The sequence below is a fragment of the Erithacus rubecula genome (assembly GCF_903797595.1).
Source record: "Erithacus rubecula genome assembly, chromosome: 4".
Taxonomy (NCBI): Eukaryota; Metazoa; Chordata; class Aves; order Passeriformes; family Muscicapidae; genus Erithacus; species Erithacus rubecula.
This window is the reverse complement of record NC_136686.1, coordinates 24,980,514-25,004,287: the sequence shown is the minus strand read 5'-3', so window position 1 is coordinate 25,004,287 and position 23,774 is coordinate 24,980,514.

Sequence of the window (23,774 nt, the reverse complement as noted above, 5' to 3'; positions counted from 1 at the left end):
ATTGACAGGGCCATTTGAGAAGGTAAGTGACATCCAAAACTCCTTAGTTTGTTTAAGAACATACACAAAACCCAGTTTTGGGAGGTTTATGGCACTTTTTGCTTTTCCTGGGCAAAAGTAATAGCTTCAGAGATTGATATCCTTGTTGTTGCTGTTCATCCATGATCCTAGAATAATTAGGATTCTAAATGACCACCAAGATCATGGAGTCCAAGGTTTATTAATGAATTTCCAATCTAAGGATAGAATGTGCTTCTTATGTCTTCTCAACTCATTCTGCCCCCCGAGACAATCTTCAGGGCACCTTTTAAAGACTGTAGTGCCTCGCTGAGTATGCTCCAAGTGCAACACACTCTAACACAACCCACAGTAATCCTTATGATTTCCTCACAATTACTGATATTCTTAGATTCGAGTGTATCTTGATTGATCACAAAAGAATGGCTTTCAAACTTCTCATTGAAATATGCATTGCAGCCTCCCAAATTGATATTTCCCTTGGAGATAGATGAGGATGTAAAATGCTGCAAGACTTTAACTTCAGAAGAAAAATTTGGAAACTGGGCAAATACAATGGAGAACTGTAGAAGGAACAATAGATTATGGAAATGCAACTATCAATTGCAAGTTATGTAAAATATGATTTGCACCAGCTCTTTCATGTGTCCAGAACAAACCTTTGTTCTGTTTGGCATTGGGAGTACCTGATGATGAAGAGAGAGTAGAAGTCTTAAATAGCTTGTGCTCATAACTACCAGACCATTAACATTCAAAAATTAATTTTTTGAGGGATTATTCGTTTTATTCCATTATGTTTACATCTGTAGGTTTTTTCATAGGCCAAACCATATGTCAGAAATAACAGTGCCAGTTAAGTTTGGATGAATGGACTGCTGAACTACTCACTGGTACTGCCAGCTGTCAAGAGAAGTCTTGAGTCTGTTAAAAAGTAAAACTGAATTGTGTACTACTGTATTTTTGTGTCCAATACAAGGAGTTGAAAAATATGACAATTGAAATATTTTTAAAATTACTTAAAACTTTTGGGAGGGAACTGTTGAACATTTTGTGAAATGAAATTATGTATTTCATAGGGAAAATGCCACATGACAGTAGCACTGAGATTCCTGGTACACTAACAGTAAAATATCCTTCAGGTAAGGCAGCTGCGATGTTTCAAGTCTGGAAACTGGCAGATGTTTAGCATTTCTAAACTTCAGGCCACAGGTACCTGCTGTTTGATTTAAGGCAATAAAAAAACCACCAGCATGGCTTGAACTGAAGTTGCTGTAGAATAAGTAGCCACAATTGATGAACTCTTTTGATTTACTATTGTTTTATTTGCCCTAGAGTGCTCTGCACTATTTTAAAGTGACGCACCTCAGGGTTTCACAGCAGACTCTCCTCCCTTTATTCTAACATGGCTGATCCAACATTTGCTTTGCTAAAATAAGCTGTTTTAAAGCCATTATTTTAAAATCCCTAGGATGGTACACACTATTTAAAAGCCAAGGAATAGCATCATCTAATATTTATTTTAATAGACTATTAGCCACTTTTTAGATTATGTAATGGAAATGGTTTTTACCAGATCATATCATGCTCGTCTGAAGAATTTGGGCAGGGGGTAGCAAAGAGCTAATGTCCTGAAAAGACTGCTTCCTGATTGTGTCTATGTATGTATGTGTGTGTGTACAGGTGGCCTTGTATATATTAGATGGGACAGAATGTATTGAACCCACAGCTGGCAATGGCACAGTTGGGATCCTCTGGGTAAGAATCAGGGAGAAAATAAATAATGCAGATGACACCGTGGAAGTCTGCTATAGACCTCCCAGCCAGGAGAATGACACCAACAATGATTCTTTGAGCAGCTAAGGAGCGCTTCCAAGGCAACTGCCCTTGTCCTTATGGAGGATTTCGACTTGCCAGAAATCACCTGGGAGCACGTTCTGGGCCAGAAGATTCCTAAAACACCTGGATGACAACTTTATGGCACAGGTCCTAAGGGAGCTGACTCAGGAAGATGCCCTTCTTCACCTACTGCTTGCCAACAGAGTGGATCTTGTAAACCAAGTGGAGATTGGAGGCTCTTGGCCACAGCAATCACAAAGCGATCGAGATTAAAATCTCTCTTGTCAGGGCAAAAGTGCCAGCAAAACTTTGACCCTGGACTTAGATGTGAGGAGAACTGACTTCAGTCTGCTCAGGGAATTAGTGAGTAAAATTCCCTGGGAAAATGTTTTTTCAGGTGCTGGGATCCATCAGTGCTGCTCACTTTTTAAACATCACCTCTTAAGAACAGAGGAGCAGGCAATTCCCAAATGCTGTAAGTCAAGCAGATGAGGTAGAAGGTCAGCTTGGCTGAACAGAGATTTCATTTGGAAATAAAAGAAGGTGTACACCCAGGGGAAACCAGGTCAGGTGACATGGGAAGAGTACCGAGATGCTGCTTGCCACTGTAGGGAAAAAATTATGTAGCCAAAGTTCAGTTGGAGATGAAGCTGGACATAACTGTGGGGGACAATAAAAAGAGGATTTTTTGCAAATATATTAGTGGCAAAGGGCAGTGTAAAAATAACATCATCCTGTTATGGGATGAGGATGGTTTTCTTACAAACAGGGACAGAGACAAGGCAGAAGTGTTTAATGCATTCTTTGCCTCTGTCTTCAACATGGATGATAGACCAAGGCAGTCTCAGTGCCCTGAGCTGGAAGACTAATGATTTTTGATCAGTCTTGGAAATCCAGGGAGCTCCCAGCTAACAGGAAGCTGGAGAATGTTGTCCTGATTTCCAAGAGGGGCAAGAAGAAGGACCTCAGAAATGACAGGCTTATTAGTTTCATTTCAGTGCCCGGTAAAACCAGGTAAATGGTAGAGATTATTCTGGGAAGTATTGAAAAAACACCTGAAGGACAACACAGTCATTGGTCACAGCCAGCACAGCTTCATGAGGTGGAAGTCCTGCCTGTTGAACTTTTTTTTTTCCTGTGACAGGGTATCCAGCCTAGTTGAACATGTTTAGGATATGATCAATGTCCAACTTGTGGGGCAACATTTTTTTAAGGACAGGGGATGACCTGCAATGAATACAAGAAGACCTCTGGAGGTGGAAGGGCACAGTGGGGGCCTTCTGCCAAAATTTAGTCCCATGACTTTGTCATTGTTCAACTGAAATGCTTTTCAGGAGTGACTGTTCAGGATGATGGCCCAGTGCCTGTATACTTGTTTCCCCTTGGATTATGGTCTGTGTGTGCCTCCTGATTTCCTTTATGAAGAGGAGCATGCTGAATAAAAAATGGAGGATATTGTGAGGTCAGCTCATACTTGTGAAATCCAGAGTGATTCAACTTGGAGAAATTTAGGATTTTTTGCCTTTCTCCGAGCCCAGTGTTAATGCATCTAGAGCTTCCAGAGCAATGGAAATGTTGAGTTTTAAATTCTTGGTTGTCCCTACAAAGTGGTTTTGCTCTAGAATCTTGAAGGTAAATTATCACTTGCTCTCTGTCTGAGGACATCTGTGATACATCTGCCACAGAACGTTGGGATTCCCAGATAGCCTGCTTGGAGGAAATAAATCAGTTTTCTAAAGGGAGAAAAGTTCTTGGCAAGGAGTAGCCTTGGCTGTAATTTCTTTGAATTTTTTTTTTTTTTTAAATTCTTTAATTTTTTTATTCTGACAGAATACTTTTGTCTTGACAAATTCATATTTTCTACAGAAACCAGGTTGTTAGAAAACTCCCAGTTCTCCCTAAGTTCAATTTAGTGAATGTATTATTCATGGCACCCTAAATAGTACCTCTCAAAGCTGAATTGTCCCAGTCATTTAATTCACTACATAATCGATGTTTATCCAAGCATCTCTTCATTTTTGTTGTCTGTTTGTAAACTGTTTGCCACATCCCTTTTTGATGAAGTGGTCAGCACTGAACAGTGGTTCAGAGGAAGCTCTCTCATTGATTTTAATCAATGGTGCTCACTTTCAATACTGTTTTTAACATCGCTTTTGTTGCATCCTAACATTCATTCTTTTGATCAATGCCATGTATTGAGCAGAGACTGTTATTGACTTGTTCACAGGAGTATCCAAGTCCTTTATTCCCCTCTGCAATTGCAGATAATTTAGTCTTGTAAGGTGCATTAGTAGGTCAGATTATTCTTCCCAATGCATATCACTAGCTTTTCTTTCTGAGCCCTGCAAGGCAGGGAGGCAGTGGTGCTGCAATCAGGCTTCCCCCCAAGGTGCACAGCTTGAAATTTGGTCTGGGACTCTGTAAGCACACAGCACCAGCCACTGTCCAGCACAGGCATGGAGAGAATGTCTCTGTCTCCCCCAGAGTCCTGTCCTCTTTACCATCAGTGTGACCCCTCCCTCTTGCTCTCAGAATTACTCATTTCAGCTGCAGGTTATCAGAGGACAAAATACTAAGGAGGAGGTGACATGTCCTTAGTTCTCTCAGAGAATTGTGCCTCAGAAGCCTAGTTTTTACTGCAGATTATCAGTATGAAGAAATTATTACATGAAGTATTACTCTAAAAATCATCAGATACATAGCTGGTGAGTACTATGATTTCAGATGAGAACTGGCAAGATAATTGCCTTAATTTAAGTTGCTAATCTCAGTCCTATAAAACTGTATGTGGCCTTTGCTTAAATACTCTAATTTTAAGGGAACTGAAGACTTCCTGAAAAACTAACCTCATGGCTGTTGTCAAAATGCTCAGTGTTTTGGGACTTTTTTATTCTTTAATATGTACTTTTAATTGGCATTCCTCTCTGCAAACTATCCTGGGAGTTGAGCACACCATGCTGGGGAGCCAAGCACACTGAACAACCAAGACAGGCTGTCTGGTACAGGCAAACACAAAGAGCAAATAACACACAGGAGAAAAAAAATGCAAAATGTATGGTAGCATTGAGATTTTTAATTTTTTTTTTCTACCAAATGAAGAGAAACTTTTATATTAGAGTAGTCATTTAGGAAAGATATTTAAGTTAATAAATTATCCAGATTTAATGGATGAAGATTTTCTACCTTTAGTAGGCAACTGCTAAGGGATCAGTTTACCCTCTTGGGCTTTTCCAGTGTAACATTTTGCTGCTTGTGAAACAAATAACAGGGATTAAACTAGATTCTTTTTTTTTCTGGCAGATTAAGCACCTGTCTTCTGTCAGGTTCCCTGCTCAATACTTCTTGCCAGTGCTTGCTCATAGAAGAAATTTGTCAGCTAGTAAAGCATTGAACTAGAAATGATTCTTTGCATACATTTATAACTCAATAGTAGCACAAGCTATATTTGCAATTTAACTTTCAATTACTTCCTGGAGGAGTACTGTTCAGGAGAGAGCCTGCTCATCATAACTTGCTCAGTCATGCCCTATAAAGATGATTAAAAGCAAGTGTCACAAGACACTTCCTCCAGATTATACATCCTGCTGGTTACTCTTGCAAAAGGATGTAAGTCAGTATAACTGTTACCACTAAATCATCTAATAATAATTGTCAACTCATTTAAAAAAATAAACCCAGACCCCCTCCCCCCTTCCCCCCATTTAACAAGTTGTTGGCACTAAAATGTCATCCAGGCCTCCAGAAATATGAAAAATTTTTTGGTTTTATTTTACTTTCCGAAGGAATGATCAATATTAAAAAATGAGAAGGAATCAAAATAACTTCTCTACTACTCCAGTGCAAACTCCACTCTTCTGAATTATTTATTGACAGCACCATGGCTAATCCCGGGCATACAGTCAGGATTGTTGAGGTATATCTTAGCAGAGTTTAAAAACCAAGCTTGTTAATGAAGCATGAGGAGCATCCTGCTCAGCCTCTCTGCTGTGTTGGGGTAAATGCACAAGACTTCCTTATTTTGCATAAGGCTTTCTTTTTCTAGTGGAATTTAGCTGTAGAAACATGAAGATGATAGGGTAAATGGTACCTTCCCTGTAAGGTGACACTCTGGTTTCTCTTCTCTCACCTGGCCCCAGGAATTTCCCTTAGAATTGTAGAACAGCTATGCCACTCTCAGGGGCAGCAGGGAGGACAGTTGTTTTTGTCCAGGTCTTAAGAGTTTTCTTTAGAGTGCGAGCTGTAAATCAGACAAAGAGAAAACTCAAGGTAGGACAAAAGGCTCAGCAGTCACTCTTTGAGGGATGATCCAAGGATGGTGATGTGGAGTTGCCCTGCAGGGCTGCTCAGGCAGACAGGGAAGAAGTGATGTCTCAGTGTGATCTCCCACAAGCTATGAGGAGTGAGAAGTCATGAAAACTCAGCCTCATTTCTGAAACAAAACTGCAATGTAGTCCTGTTAATGGAAGTGTAACCAAGATACCCAAAATGCCAGGTGTGGGCCAGGTAGAGACCAAGCATGAAGCACAGAAGTTATTTGGGAAATGTTGGAGTCAAAAAGGCTGAAGCCAATTCACCTTGGGAGAAAAATCACAGGATAACTCAAATCATATCAAGCTGAGTACTGCCTGACCCTTTGGCAATATCTGCTTTGTACATACCCCAGACATGAACAGGCATATGAGATGTCATGTAGATGCAATGAAAATTTATTGGGGAAAGTCCTCAGGAACAGCTGGATGGGAATCTGGTTAGGCATGAAATGTCCAGAAAGCAGCAGAGCTTCTGTACCTATTACAGAAGCTGGAAGTATCTTCTCGTTCTTGATACTGTGGATTGTCTTTTGTATTCAGCTTTCAGATCAACTTGAGGTTTTAAAGAGCTTTTCCTGGAAATGCATTCTGAGATTGAGGAGTTCTGTGAGTTCTTTGAAAGTAGTAAGTACTTATTGTGACTTAGGAGCAAGAGACAGAATTAGACAAAGGAGTTTGGAGCGTTTTTCTTTGTAGTTGCTTATATTTTTTTCTCAGTGTTTATAGGAACTTTGATATTTTATCAGACTTTTGTTCCTCCATTGTTCTACAAGTTTCTAGGCAGTCAAAATGGTACTTTACACAAGATGGTAGCAAAAATCCAAAAGGATATGTGTCCATTTCTTTTGGGAGCTGTTCTCTTTCTGAAAGATTAAAAGCTAGGGCAAATTATAGGGAGTAGCTGTAAAATTAAACAGAATATAACTATTTATTTATAATCTGTGGTAATTGAATTAAAACAAATCCTGCTATTGTAATCACTTATTTTGAGATGCTAAATAGTGGTCAAAGTTTTTTTCACTATTCTCTGCCCTTGTTACTCTATACTGAAGTAGAGATAGCATTATTGTACCCAACTTTTGGCAAATTTCTGCTGTCAATGTCACTTCAGAACTTAATAAATGAGAAATAATCTTCATTTGCCGAAAGGAAACTGTTCAACAACAATCAGGACATTTCTCTTGTGGCCAATCCTCTCTGGCCTTGCCTGATCTTCTCCTGTGAGACTCAGCTGTAAGTTTTATGAGTTTAAAATCTCAGGTCTTGTGAGGATCTGCCTATTGAGGTCTCACAGGCAATCATTCCAATTATATTACTTTCTGTCCAGCCAGCCTTTGCTCTGTGAATTAATCACTCATGAGCAGAATGTTGTTATATAATGTCAACTTGAGAGTTTAAGAAGATTAAGGCTCTAATTTTCATTGCATGGTGTCCACAGTGGGCAAGAGAATGCACTGGAAATAAAAGTGTTAGCATAAATGAATTATGGGGAAATAAAAAAGTAGGATGCTTGTGTTTGGCCTATAGCAAAATACAGATGGAGAGAAAATGGAAGTGGAAATAAGTCAGAGTGAAGAAAACCAAAACCATCTAGTGAACAGGTGATTAACACAATGCATCCTCTTTGGTGAAATAGAAACAGCTCAGGCAAGGGATTCGGTTCACACGACTCCAGGCAGGGACAACTCACATATTCCTGTCAGCCAGGATGTAGATCTGCAACAGAGTGATCTTTCCTCTTCTAGAAATAGTAGCTGTGGGGGAACACCAGCAGGAACTGCACTCTTAAATGCCTTGATGCAGTGAACATCTTAGTGTGCTCTTTTGTCCATCAGTATCCACGGTGAATTAGGGTAGGCCACAGACTGTGACTTTCCTGAATAATCAGGGTTAGAGCCATCCTGTACTGCTGCTGTAGTATGACCAGGATTGATTTTTCTTTCTATCCAGCCACTTTAGTTTAGCTCTATTTTCTCTTCTTCTTCCTCCTCCTAATAAATATGCAGGATGAATCTATAACAGATACTATAGTTAATTGCATTCTCTTCCTAACTAAATATGGCAAACTACAGCATGCAGTCTAAATTATATATCCATTTAGTAACACCTTATACATTTTGCATGAAGAAATGTAGATAAAGTCCAAATATTAGGTGTAACTGTATGTGGTAGATAAAAATGCTTTTGCCTTCTCCTCTTGCAAGCAAAGAAGTAATATATAATTGCAGGCTTTTGTAACAACATATGTTTTGATAGTAATGAGGTTTTTTGGCAACTGAATAAAGGGACAAATAGACTGAATTGTCCAGGTTAGAATAAATGCCCAGACTTCTGTATATCTTCACCTCACTGCACTTGTTACCAGTCCCTTTCTGTTCCCCCAGCTATTTTAATCTGTTTGACTGCTAACTAGAGGTGTTTATATGCTGGGATAGATATACTGCTCAGTTTCTGAGACTTTCTTTATTGCATGCTGAGTATGTCTGATGTTTCAGGTTTGCTAAGTATGCACAGATCAAAGGTGAACTTAGCGCTGAACTTACTACCATGTATGATTTATCTGAGGAATACCTGTCTTTTCAGAAATCTCATAGCTTATGCTGTTGGATGTCTGAAAAAAAATGCAAGTATCACAAAACACCCGGCAAGTTATAGCTTTGTGTTTTGTTTGACTTGAGATGGAGCATAGGATTTTAAGGTCTTCTGAGGTATAGTTGATGATAATGCCTGGTTCTTCAGGATATGTTTGTCATCTGGTTCTTGTGCAAATCAATCTGTTATACATTCCTGCCATTACAGCTTCACAGGAATTTTTTCATATCTGTATTATATTAGAAATCACATACTTGACAATGAACTGATTATTTGCAATTTATTCTGTGTCTCTGCCAGTGAGAGAGTAATGGGGCTACACATGCTTATCTTTCATGGAAACGTGGAACAGTTTCAGTTGGGGACCTTAAAGACTGTTTAGTTTAGGTTTTTAATAAAATGATTAAAGCTTGGACAAGATTTTCTACTCCAATGATTGGGGATTTTTGTTTTCTAATATGTAAACATCAGTATCGAGAATTACAACAGAAAATTTTACAGCACATATACAGTAGTTGAATTAAAAGGAAAATTCCTATTTTTGCATAGAGTTAAAAAAAAAATCTTCATAGATATACTGTGCTTGCAGAACTAGGGAAACAGAAATGTTGTCTAACTTAAATGCCTTTTTAATTCCTTTTTTTTTCATAGTGAGAAGTGACTCTTAAGTTGAAACATGGACTTTTCTTTAAAAATACATGGTGAGGTTTATTGTGGTTTTTTTCAGTCTCCTGGGATGGAGTGGGAAGGATTTTGTTTTTTAGAGTTGAACTTAACTCTCTAGAGTTTTATTAATTTGCTCACATAAAGTGGTACTTTGGAAATCATTAATGCATTTTCTAGTAAGACTCAAAAGCAAGTTTGCTTTCTTATGGCAACCACTGGCTTCCTTGCTTTGAAGTGCTATTATTGATACTTGAATTCCATATGATCGATATTGTGACATTTCTATGGGTCTGGTTCTGGTTCATTAAAGTTGGAAAAGCTTTTTTGTTAATTGCAGAGAGCATCAAAAGATCCATGCTGGATCATGCTTTTAGTATTAATCTCCACCCTAACAAGGCTACGGCATAAGATCAAAAAGTATTTGATTAATTTTTGATAATTTTTATAGTTCTCAACTTCTTAGCTTGTTTCCACCTCCCACAATGTTTAAAGCCTTCATAATTTCTGCTGATCTGGATTTGTAAAGTAATTATTAAAAGCCTTTGAAATTTATAAGATATCTGAAACATTTCTACTAATTAATTATTGATTCCCCAAGTGATTCAATCTTACCAATTTGTAATAAATATTTAAGATCTCTATGAAATAAAGAGGGTTGACTTGGTTTTTGTTTTCTTTTGATTTGGTTTTTTTTTGCAGGTTTTTTTGTTTGTTGGTTAATTTTACCTTCATGGTTTTTTAATTTCACACTCTCACAGTCCTAAACCACAGGGTGCATGGTCTTGGAGTAGATTATGAAGGCTGATGAGTATCTTTATAGCATGCATTGAGAGATTTGGGACTTAATAACTTCAGAAAGTAAATTTAAAAAATTACGAATTTAGTTGGAGCCCAAATCTAGAGCTGGTGAGAAACAATAAATACATCTGAACTCTGCTTACTCCAGGGAGCTTTGGTGGTGAAGTCAGACCGTTCTTCAGAAAAAGACATGATTCTGTTTAAATTTCAGAAAGTAAAATCTTATCTAGAAAGTAATCCACTTACATTTTTCAGCACTCTCTGATCAGACCAAAAAGAGCTAATCAATCAATTTTCAAAGCCTGACCTGCTGTAGGAGGATAATGTAGTGACAGTGTGCTACTGCTTTCTTAGATTATTTCCCAACAGCTGAAAAAAAAAAAAAGATGTGGACAATATGGCTTTTTTATCTCATATTTTTTAAAAATAATACAGAATTAACTTAGCTTGTGAGAAAATAAATAAAAGAAGGTGACTGCTGAGAGTTCTCTTTCCACTCACATTGAGTCAATTTGGGATTTTTTACCAGTCACAAAGGGGATCTGCAGCAATTGCTTATTGATGGTTCAACAAGAGACAGGGCTAGATAGCTAAGATTAATTGGCTAGGAGGCTGAGTATTAATATACTCACCTCATACAATGAAAAGTCTGCTAATCCAGCACTTGCCTCCCAAATGGGGGAGGTATAGGCCCCTTTGGATAGCCTAATTCTTCACATTGAATTCCTGTCTTTTTCTCTGTTTTTTTTTTAATCTCCCCTTGAAGCTTTTACCCTTTTATCTTAGTATTTTTCTCATAAATTGCTGAGTTCTTTGCGATCCCATCTCTGCACTTTTGAAAATTCCTTCATAAGAAGTTCTTTCTAGCTCACTTCTAAGTCACTTTTTGAATTCAAAGGTTGGAGAGTTTGAATTTTGGCTCATTTGCACTTTCAAAGCTTCTTGACAAAATCAAGTGTGTCAACCAAGAAAGTTTTTTGGCCAAAATATGAAATATTCTATCCTGCCATATGGGGTCACCTAAATGTTGTCTAGGCTGCTATCATTATGAGTAGAACATAATGGTGTGTTGTTTTGGCTTTTGGAAAATAATATACAGACGTATTTCAAACTTGGATAAAAAATACTCTTTATTTCAGACAGTTAAGGCATTTTCAATGTAATTTTCTTTCATACCACCATCAAGCACAATCCTGTATTTCACAGCATTTATTCACAAAGCTGTTCTTTGTCCTCTGCTGCATGGTTCTTGACAGGCTAGGCAAGACACTGCTTTGAGCATTGTGGCATTTTAATGTTATTAGTGCTACTCTTTATAAATCAAAGCTATCCTTTCCATGAGAGAGAACCTAAATTTATGAAATTAAGCTCTAAAAGGATGTCTAAATGATGTAGTCTTACCTCCTCAGTATAACAGGATATCAGATTTTACATTTGGCTTACATCAAACCCAAATGCTTACTAAGTCTTGAAGTCCTACATTGCTTGTGGTAGGATTTTATCTGTAATCCAACTCACTAGGTCCCTTTTGTTTGAAGACTTTTACTATGCACAATGAAAACAGGAAAAACACAGGTGGAAAGCTTTATGTCCTTTCATGTATTTTTCCTCCTGAATCCTTGAGCCACTCACTATCTCAATGAGTCTACTCATTTTTTAATTTTATTTTCTGAAGTGACTTGAGCTCACTAACTTTCCTCGTAACAGCAGTGCTCTTGTCAGATCTAAGCCTTGACCATGAGCTGTGCTCTATCAGCTGAAGCTCTGTGCAGAGTTCACCTAGGAGACAAGGTAGAGAACCTGAGTAGTGTCTGAGTAGTGATGATATCCCACTTGAACTCAATATTCTTTTTGTTAGATTTTATAATGCTGTTTCTACCTCTTTTGGAAGATGTTCTGGTGAGTCATGAGAAAGTTGTTTATAAGATTGTTGAAACCCCTCTGAGTAAATAGTCTTGGATACTAAGCACATAACCTGCATCTGAGGTTTTGTACACAGATCTCCAGTATTTCTCTGTATTGTAACAAACATTGTAGCACTGTGATAATTTATTCAATGATTCATGTTCTTTTTTAACAATAACTTTCTAGCTATTTACTGCTGTCTTGTGAAGTTACAGCATGATTAACATTTGTTTCTGGGATGGTATTGAATACATTTGCTCTATAATTATTTGTATATACTTTCCTTTGATATTTTCCATAAAGACATATCCATAATTAATGTCACAGGTCTCTACTTATTTCCAGAGATAAAAAAAAGTATTAATTCCCATAGCTCATTTGGACCTGCAGGGGAATAGCAATTCTTAGATCTAAATAAGCTATTCAGCATTCCCCTTTGGTATTATTAATTTTGTTTTTTCAGAGCAACTACTTGAATGTGTACCAAATGAGCATATTTAACACTAAAATTAACTACATTCAGATAACTCATCTATTTAAAAAACCCCTGAGAAACACATGCACGTAGATCTCTGCAACTCTGAATGTAAGCAAAAACAAGGGAAATACAATCACAGAGTATAATATTGTAATAAAACATCAGGACATGTAAAAAAACCTGTCACCAATTTATTGGCTTCATATGGACTCATAATTAATTCATAGTCTGCTTCTAATGTGGCTGGGAGAAAGGACATAAACCAAGAATGTGGGGATTTGTTATTTTCCCCTCTGTGACTTCTTTTCTGCCAGATTCCAAATGAAATGAAACCAAGGCTGGCATTACACAAAATTTAATTCACATGAAACTTCAGACACTAAAGTCATTAAGCATACATTGCCTAGATAAAAAATGGGATGTTTGCAAGCTGCTTTGACGTGGTTTACAAAGACTAGTACATAAAAAAGCAGCCCAGTGAATTGTCAAATGCTACTGAAGAAAATAAAAAGAAACCTCTTCTGGCCCTTTATTCCTCCTTTGTTCTCTTGCAATTACTTCACAGATACAATACTCCAGATAAAACAGACAGTTATAAACCAGCATGTTGGTTTAAAGCAGAATTACTTATTTTACCACTAAGCCACTGCAACACAATTTGGGAAGGAAAAAAAAAAAAAAAAAAAAAAAAAAGAGAGAGAAGCAATAATATACTATTTTAGAAGTGTTTACACCATTTCAATTTTTCATATAGCAAATGAAGAACTATGACTCCTCTCTCTTCCCTGCAGATTCCAGCAGTAAACAGAACTTCTTAGAGATTAAATCTCTTCATTTTGTCCAAGGTGTCTAAACTATGAGGCTGAGAAAATAACACTGACTCTTTTGGATGTCTTCTTATTTAGGCATTAGTAGTGCTTTCCATCTGACAATATTCAAAGCATATAAAGGGCAACTTACAAAGCAAGACAACTGTCAGTTCATTTCAATTTGCTGTATGTCAGCCTGAATATATATTGAAAATAATTAGACATATATAAATCAAAGCTCTGGAGAACTACTGATATGGCTGTGAATAGTGCTGCTATGACCCTGCTCACCTTGTTGGGAGTGAATTTCAGCTGTTCTTACTGAGCTGTAGTTTATGCTCAGATCCCACAGTGTGTATATGGAGCTAGTGATTGAAATAAACATCTATTTATCATTATGTTGTAGCCTGATCTCGACCAAAACTCACTGCAGCTGTGCAAATTCCTAAAAATCAGTTTAACTGACACTGTCAAGAGATCCATTGCAGTGGTTGAGGGTAGTTACAGTAACATCCATGGTGCTGCCTGACTTTCCTCATCTATAAGTAACCCACAAAGAATGTTAATAAGACAAATGGCTGGGAAACAGACCTTCTCTTAAAAGAGATGACTCAGTTATAGTGGCCTTTCTTTCTCAAAGAGGATCATGTGCTCCAGAAATGGCTTGTTGTTCATGAAATAAAATACAAAAGAAGAAAATGCCTTTATCTAAGTAGAAGGCAAATCCAACTATTTGTGTGGATCTTTGGGGTGGTGTTATTATTGTTATGTAGAAGATGCTTGAATGATGAGAAGATAAGATACAGAATGATACCTTGAATAGCAAAGAATACAAGAGGTATTGTAATATAAAATCTGGTCTTATTTTCCACTGCTTGTAGTTTTGTACTGGCCCTTTAAAAACTAGGCAAAAAGCAGTCTTCTCAGTACAAAAATGGTAAGAAGTCTTTAAATGGAACTTCATTAGGGAAATCTTTGGAAAGAATTCATGTTCTTGCTGTTAAACCTTTATAATTTTGATCTTGTACATTTAAAGAGATAATATTTTGTCTCTCTTATCTATCCCGTACGAGGAATTTTGTATACTAGGCATGAAAAAAAAGGAATTTTCATGTCAGACAAAAAAATTAGAAAAAAATAGAAATGTAGAGCCAAACAATGCACTAAATTGGAAAGGATCCATCAGGATCATTGATGGCCCTTCACAGAACACTCTAAGAATCACACCATGTGCCTGAAAGCATTGTTCAAACACTTCTTGAAATCCAATCTTCTTGTAATCCAGTCTTAATTGATTTGATTTAAATTGAACTAAAATATACCAGTATATATGAGGTGTGTGTATATATATATATATAAGGTATTACATATATGTATATATAATGTGTATATATGGTCTATAAGGTATATATAATAGATATATTTAATTAATATAAATACATATCTTACTGCAAAAGTCAGGACAAAAATCTTTGTATTTGGTTTTGTAGTTGTTTTATAAATAAATAAGGAGATTGCAGCTTTAGGTTTGAGACAGAATGATTAGGCTGCTGAATTTGCTCACAAAGGCATTGTTTAGTCCTACAGGTATTGCTAGCAGTATTCTTGGATCATTGTCAGTGTTAGAGAAATTATCTTTTGTTTGTCTGCTGCTTGTCTGATTTGCATTAGTTCTTCTGGAAACCTTTAGGGGCAGGAAAAAAAGTGATGCACAGATTTATCCAGCTTCAGAATTGGAAAGATTAACATTGGAGAGAGGCAGAAAGTTTAAAAATGTAGGAAGAGGAAGTTTACATTCACACACCAAAATATAAATTCTGTGTAGACACAGAAAATCCTGGTTATTGAAAAGGTTTATCAAAGTCAATGAGAATAGCCAAATATTGTAACCTTAAGCATGTACATAAATATTTGCAGGATCCAGGGCTTTGTTAATAAGTTTTGTTTCATGATGAAATTATATATTTGAACAAAATAAACCATAAGACTTTGATAATAAATCAATTCCAAAATAACTTAAAAAAATGAAGTAATCCTTCCTAACTTTTTTGTTTTGTTTTGGTTTGGTTTTTTTGTATTTTTTTTTGTAAAAAGCCCAACTTAAACCTGGTTGGTTTATTTTCCCTCAAAAATGTAATATTTACTGGAAAAAATAAGCACTTATTTTTCCTCACTTCCTATTCCTCTCTTCACCTAAATTAGTGAAAAATACATTTTTAAGATGACACTTTTTTCCCTAAAGCACTTCCAAATCAAGGTGATGTGTTTCTCTTTTAACATCGATGAATAATACCATTTTAATTACACTTTAAACGTTTCAAACAATGGCATCAATCTAATACTACATGCACATATGCAAGTTTGACTGTATCAGTAGAGTTCTCAGTACTACAGTTAGGAAAGAATGTAGAGATGCAGTTAAATGTCAGCAAATTAAGGACCTAGGGATCAGTATTTTGCCTTTACTTTCCTGTAGCAGATTTCCTTCCAGTGGGACAAGAAAATTCAATAGAAGATTTAGTCAACAGAAAAAGTCACATTAATTTTAAAAGATGTGCCCTGGGAACATGTCAGGTGATTTCAAATTTAGGCAACTCTTGTCCTTTTGTCTTCATTTGCAAGCCAGTAACTATCCATCTGGGTGCATAAGTTTTTGACAAAAACAGATTATATGCAAGAAATTGGAAGCACGTTCTTCCTGTGTCTGACACATACACATCTTTTTAATGGCTGACTGAAGAATTTCTCCTCTGTGAAGAGAAGAGTGTGAATACGTGGTTTGGCCAACCTGATATTTTTAATCCTCTTGTAGTAAAACTTTCTGTGTCAGTTTTGTAATCTTCCATTTGTCTGCACTTACAAAAACTTCCTTGAGATAGCATCTTTTGTTAGGAGTTTTCATTTTCTGTTCCCAGGCTGCACTGTTGAGAGCAGTTTTCTGTGACCCCAACTATTCTCTCACAATATGATTAAACCAAAGGGATCTTAGTGCACATTCACTACTTCTTCCCTGAAATAATACTCCTCTATCTTTGAAAATTCACTTTCTGCATCTTACATCCTGGCCTGTTCCATACATGCAGTGCCAGAAGGAAAAGGTGCTACAAGAAGACAATGTGTCTTCTACAGCCTTATAGGTTGATGGATTTCAGGTATTTACTGATTAGAAAAGGTCTTGTTGGTGGGAGAAGGGAAGTCAGAAACTGATGGCTGGCCCCTGGTTGACATAAATCCTGAGGAAACTTTCAATGCTTACTTTAAAATCACATAGATAAACCTTACTGAGTGAACCATGTTAGCATGAAAGACATTTCAAAAGGGGGGGCAGGCTGATTGTGGGCACTGCTTAACTCAGCCCAGAAAGGAAGATATAGAAACTGAAATGTCAGCTCATCTTCAGGCTGTAGATTGTTTATATCTGTGTTAATTGTGTTAACTGTTTAATGATTATTAATTCAAATGGCAAAGCTGTGATCAATTTTTGGCAGATGTTTAGATAAAGAGTGATAGCTGGAACTAGTCTCCCCTGTCTCTGAGTTAATGAACCCTCTGAGGGGAAATATTAAACTTCTTCATACAGTGATAAAAAGCAGTAGCTGAGTGATGACGAAACCATCGTTAGCCAGGCAGTCTCCATAGCAGCTTTGCTCAGCAGGGACAGAAGGAAGAACTCCCTGAAATACAGGAAAACTCAGGGAGTATAAACCTGCTGGGAGCACAGGAGGATTCTTTGGTAGCAGTCCTACACTTTGGAAGAGCAGTTGGCAAATTTTCTAGAGGCAAATATCCAAAGGCTTGCTGTGTGTCTGCCTCTCGAGTCTATGCAAAAGGTGTGAACAGGCTTAGAAAGACCTTTATAAAGGGATGAAGCCTTCCTATGCCCAGGTGAGAACAAAGATCCACAGAATAGGCAGTTTGCACTGGGAACATGAATTGGTGAAGGTCCAGAATGACTCAGATTAACCTATTCCTGTTGTCTTGATGTGTTCACATATGTCCCATGTACTACTAGCTAACTTAATCACTATAGACCTGAGTAAGAGCAGAGTAATCCTAAGCATGGTTTCAAAAGAGAAATTCAATTAATAAGAAATTCCAAAACCTATTGCATTTTAAGCTCATAAACAGTTAAAAGTCCCCCAGCAGAATGAAGGCTGCTAGATTTATTGTACAGAGGGCAGTAGATACTTTGCTGGACAGCCAAATGCTGTGTCAGTGGCAAGGGCTTCAAGTAAGGTGTTACAAAACTGAGAGATTTGACAAAGTGTGGCAGGTAAGGTTCACTTTGAACTACTTTAAAGTAGGTAATATAAAACATATTCAGGCTGATACAGTATCAAATTTCAAATTGATTACAATTAAGGAAAAATATTTTAGGGTCATTTTGGGCAGTTATCTGAAATCACTGCCTTAAAATGCAGCAGCAAGCAAAATGGTCAGCAAGTTATTGAGTATCATCCAGGAATACATGAAGATCAAGACAAAATTGAAGATCTGTAAGGGGACAAAAACAGAAAAAAGCAATGAAGAAAGACAGGGACCACAGTTTAGAGAAGTTCAGAGAAGGCTGAGAAAGAAGTTGAATTTGGAGATGTTATTCTCTAAGACCCATAATAAAAGAATTAGAGGACACTTAAAATAGGAGAGATTAATTTAAATAGGTAGAAGAAAGCAATTCCTTATACATGAGGCAGTGATCTTCTGAATGTTGCTACTACAGGCTTTTCTCCTTCCCTGAAATCTGTTTCCATTGTGTGAGTCAGAATACTGTGCTAGGTGGACCAGTTTGTTTGAAAGCATTTTAGGACGTGACCTGGTCCATGTCTCAATGAATACTCCAGAATAACTCCTCAGTGCTGAAAATAAGTCTTACCAAAATGCCTTTTTTCTCTGTGATCTTCAAAAAACATGGTATCCTAGTTTTTTGGTGATGAAAGTCAACTTCATCTTATATGCTTTTTCTATTGAAATGATAAGACTGTAGCATGAGGACAGTACAGAGGGTATAGATACATCACTTAAGGAAAGATGTCTAGATATGGACAAATAAAGATGAAATATGGCAGTGACAAAATGTTTTTTATCAATATTAGAGACCCTGTACCTACATTTGAAATTTGTGTTATGTCAGTACATTTTCTAAGTTTGTTCGTCTGTTTCATAGTTTTCATTTCCTGTGATTTTTCTCACTTACACATCCTTATAGGTAAAAAAAATACTTCCCTTTTCTGTTGCCGTTGTGAAAGAGTATCCTCTGATTCAAATAATCTGGTAAAGAGTTAATTCTAATACTTTAACTGTACAATAAGTATTTTTCAGGTCACTTTGAGAGCAATGCTATCTTTTTCAGCACTATAATAGTGATATAATAAAAACAGTTTAATTGTCAGTGATGAGACAATGCAGTGTCTTTATGTATATAAACTAGAGCAATATCTTCACACAATTATTTGTATTTTTTACATTTATGGTCATCAGTCTCTGGATGAGCATATCTTAGTTATTTTATCCATGCATGGAAATTACTGCCTTACAGCTGTATAAACACTGAAAATCAGGTTGACTAATTGACTAACCTCCTCCTGTGTTTGTTTATGTTAATGGGTTTACTCACTTATGCTTACCTAATATGGGCTGGAAGAGACTGATTTTGTGATGTTAAGCAGTCTTCAATGCAGTTAGTTTTTCTAGAAAAGTCCTAGATAAAGTTGCACCGGAGATTCAGAGGGCATTTCACTCTGTGCTGTTTTATTCCTATTTTATAATGCTTCAGTGTAACAGTGAGAGATATTTTTTATGGAATAATTTGAACAAAATAATCCATTTTCATATATAAAAAAAATAATCTTGCTAGCTTAAGAAAGACATGTCAAAAGGTGCAGTTTTATGGAGGGAGAAACACAATACAGCAATAGAGTTGCACAACATTTCTGTTTGCTGACAAAAAGATGAACAAGTGATCCCTATCTACTACTATCTATAGTGAGTATAGTGAACTTTCTCTGTAGCTGAAAATGAGATCCAGATGATAAGAGTTATTAGTCAAAATGATGTTTGTGACTGAGCAACATGAGGTCATTGAGGATAGTAGGATCAGTGGTTTCTCTCTCTCTCTTTCTTTCTTTCTTTCTTTCTTTCTTTCTTTCTTTCTTTCTTTCTTTCTTTCTTTCTTTCTTTCTTTCTTTCTTTCTTTCTTTCTTTCTTTCTTTCTTTCTTTCTTTCTTTCTTTCTTTCTTTCTTTCTTTCTTTCTTTCTTTCTTTCTTTCTTTCGAGGTGCAAGTTGAACAGTCAGAATTCTGTGGCTGCTGGGAGGTGGTTACTGAGTCCTGGGGAAGGATCTGACTTCTGAAGTGGACCCCATGAAGCAGCAGTTCAGGATCAAAAGATAGATATGTATTTGGATTTAGACTGTAAATTTACCTTGTCTTTTCTATTCCTAAAAGTGATAAGACTGTGTTGTAGTCCCATGGAAAAACCTGCTTGCTTTGTTTGTTTCTCCACTTTTCTAGAGAGGAGGTGCAGTGCCTATTACTAGCCTTGAAGACTCTGCTCAGGATCTGCACAGCCCAGAGGAGACAATGTGGAGATATTGCTTGCTGCTGGATGTATCTATGTAAAAACAAACAAACTAAAAACCAACACACAAGAAAAAAAACCCCAAACTAACCCAACCCAAAAAACCTACTTAAAGCTGGCATTTGTGAATTAGTGCTCTAACTACAAGGCTAGAGCATGAGGCTTCTGAGTAGTAAAATATTAATAATCAGGAGGTCAGCATCTTTGGCATCCAGAATGTGCCATCAAATAAAGTGTAGGACAAAACTTAGTGCCAGGAATTCTCTGAGGAGCAAGAAAAACATCCTTGTATGGTGCATCTCTGGGAACACTGGGCCTTTGCTCTGTAGAACGAAGACTTAGCCAGACTGCTTGCCTTTTTTTCTTCATAGGGGCTTTGGACAGAAAGGAAGAAAGAAAAAACAATACGACAGATGAATCTGCTCAACTAATCAGGGAGAAAGCCTTAAGGAAGACAACTGAGGAAGCTTATTGGAAAGCTGCATGTGGAATTTGAATAGATGAAGCAAACTGTAAAACCTACATAGAGGCAAAGAGACATTAACTCTTCATATAAAATTTTTGATTTTTGAAATGAGGAAATATTTTTAAATGTATTTTTCGGTTTGGGTTGGGTTTTTTGCTTGTTTTTGTTTATTTGTTTATTTTTTTGTTTTAGTTTGGTTTTTTTTTTTTGTGTTAGTGGTGTTGTTGTTGGTATTGTTACTGCAGAGGTCTCCAATTTTAGGAGATGAAAAACTTCTGACTTTTGTACCTATTGCTTATATTATGTTGCATGTCTTGGGATGAAAGAGAGAAAACTGTTTTTTCAGGTGATCTGATCTTCTCACTGTACTTCAGCAGAACTTTGACAGAATTGAAAATCAGCCTCTGCATGGTCCCCTCCTGATGGAGGCAAGGAAAAAGAGATGGTGGTGTGACTGAACAACAATCATACTGCTGTGAAAGACTTGATCAGATGAGGTGAGTGCAGGCAATTGGCTCATGTAGCTCAGAGAAGAAAGCAAGGAGTGACAACAGCTATTTCAAAGAAAACTGATTTTAGGTCAGCACGAGGAAGACTGGGGGGTGGATGTTGGTTTAGACCTGCTGGCTGTACCTGTTGAGAGGATCAACTGGTTGTGTAACTAATTATTTTATTTTATTTTCTTCTCAAGTTAATGAAGAATGTGAGTTTTTTCCCAAGCTATCTTGATTAGCATGGAGGAAGGGTGTAAGCTGCTCAATAGATTATAAGAACAGACAGGCAGCAAAATAAACTTTGATAGAAACAAGCTTGAGCTGGATTCAATATAAATATTCCCTCCTGGTGACTGAGGATACCCAGTGCCATCATAACAAACATGTAAGGACCAGTAATAGAAATCATATTGCATTGTGATCCTTCTGTATGTTGAATTATGTTCTGCTTGTATTGTGATTTCACTGCTCTGTCATGTCCCTTTGCTAAATCAAATCCAGTGTAGCATGAAATATCTTCAAATAAGTAAGTTTAGCATTAAACTTTAAACCCTTCTCATGTGGAATGTCTAAAAGAAGCTGCTCAGAGAATAATTAATTCTGACAGGCATAGAGGATAAAAAGGATTTTATGTTCAGGGTCTATTTTTCAGCTCCTATAGACACATATCAGACAGGAGGAGGGAAGAGAGGGGGAGTCAGTGAAATTGCATTAAGTCCAGCTGTTATTTCTTAATGTTACTTTGTGTTGAAGTTAATCTTACACAAGAAGTGTGTTTTGTTCAAGAAGAGAACAGTTTTCTGAAAATAAAACCAGTTTTTGATAATTGCCAATCAGCTATTTACATATAAACATGTTTAGTTTGCCACTAGGTGCCCCCACAACCATAGGAATGTTAATTGTAAAAAGCTGATACAATAAAATGTTTTGAAGAAAGTGTAGGCAGTTAGAAGTCTCTGAAAAGTATTATTTATGCTATACCCTATATCAAAGATCTGATAATATTATAAAATTGTTGGGTTTTATATGTCATATAGCTTTATAGAGTGCTTTTAAATGCTGTTAAACTGTGTTCCTTCCCTACCCCACAATCTGCACCTTGATAGTCCATTATCACCATTTTTTTTTTCCTGAATGAAAAATGGAGTAGCGTGTGTAAACTGCAATTAATTTTGTATGCCTACATGGGATCAGAAATTGCCAAAAAGAATTATTCTTCTAAAATGGAAAATTCTATCTGAATATTTATTCAAGATCATATGTGTGATTTTTTGGCTGGGAAAGGATAGCTAAAGACCAGGACTATGAAAGTTTTGTCTTCAATGCAGTTATCTGTATTTGTGGCAGCTTAGAAGGGTTCAAGCCACTACTGACTGGGTGTTTAGGCCTTTAAATAAATGTCATCTTGACTCAGAAATGCTAATTACATTTTATATTTTATTGTGTTTACTGGACTATGTTATATTGTAGAAGAAAAAGGATTTAGATGAGGAAAAATTATTTGGATAATTTTTACACTTTATCATGTTTACACTTTATCATGCCTCTTATTAACTATATATATATGCATATTCACACATAGAAATCAATATTTTGCCATTGTATTTTCTTAATATGTGAGAGAATAATAAAATCTATCAAACCATGAGATGAGAGGTTTCAGGAGAAGGATAGATACATTTGATTTTGGGCAAGAATCACTTGTAGACTTCAGCTGTGAAGGCTAGAAATCGTAGTAATTGCAAAATAAACATTTCTATTTCCAGAGAGAGAGAATGGACTGCTATTCCATGCAACCCATCAATCAAGAGCATTGCTTAAGAAAACAGCTACTTGACTATTCTTTGTGTTTGAAAATGTGAGTGGTTAGGATGGTTGCTGCACTTTGAATTGTATACCTTAGATTTTCACTTCATGGTAGTTTAAAAAAAAAAAGGCTCTCACTTGCTGCTCTATATAAGCATTTTGTGTCAGTTAGGGATTTAATTTGACAACAGGACACCTGGAATAATACATCTGTAATGTTTATGTTAGTAGCATATTTCTTTGCAGAATGTCATGGTTCTTGACACTCAAAATTGCACTTTGATCTTTCATTCTCTTTGTCTGCAATCCTACTAAGCAGCTCCCTCCTTCCATCATCTTGTGATCCCACTGTAGCCATGTGTGTTTGGCCCCTCTGAGGTGGTGCAATTGCATCAGGTGATATAATTGTGTTGAAATGTCTCAGTTCTGTTTGCTGTTCAACTCCTTTGCTACTTCTACTGTGGATTTTTTTCCCTTTTTTACAGTAGAAAATTAAAATTTTTAACCTGGTTCCAAGGACAGAAATTGTGAATGCCCTACCCCTGGAAGTATTTAAGGCTGGGTGGATGAAGCTATAAATAACATGGTCTAATGAAAGGTGTCCCTGCTCATGGCAGGAGGTTTGGAACTAGGTGATCTTTAAGGTTTCTTCTAGCTCAGTCCATTCTATAATTCTATGACATTTGGTGTTCTTTTCCTCCTTCAAGAAACATTTATGTAGATTTTCTCCCAACCATCCAATGTTGCTTCTTCTTTTGCAAGCTCTGGAAAATTGGAAGGACCTTTTAAAAAGTAAGATATTAAATAATAGTTATTTGGTTGAAAATTTGTTGTCTAGAATATGAATTTAAAGTTCATAAAAGTTAAAACTAATATAATTTACCCAAATTTGCTTGTGCATTCTTTGTGCATTCATTCTGTCATTTCTTGGTGGAGGGAAAGGGGGGTGTGGAAAGCAGCAGCTTTTGTGCTAATACTGTGACAGTCAGAAAGATTAGAGATTACCATACAGAAAATGTT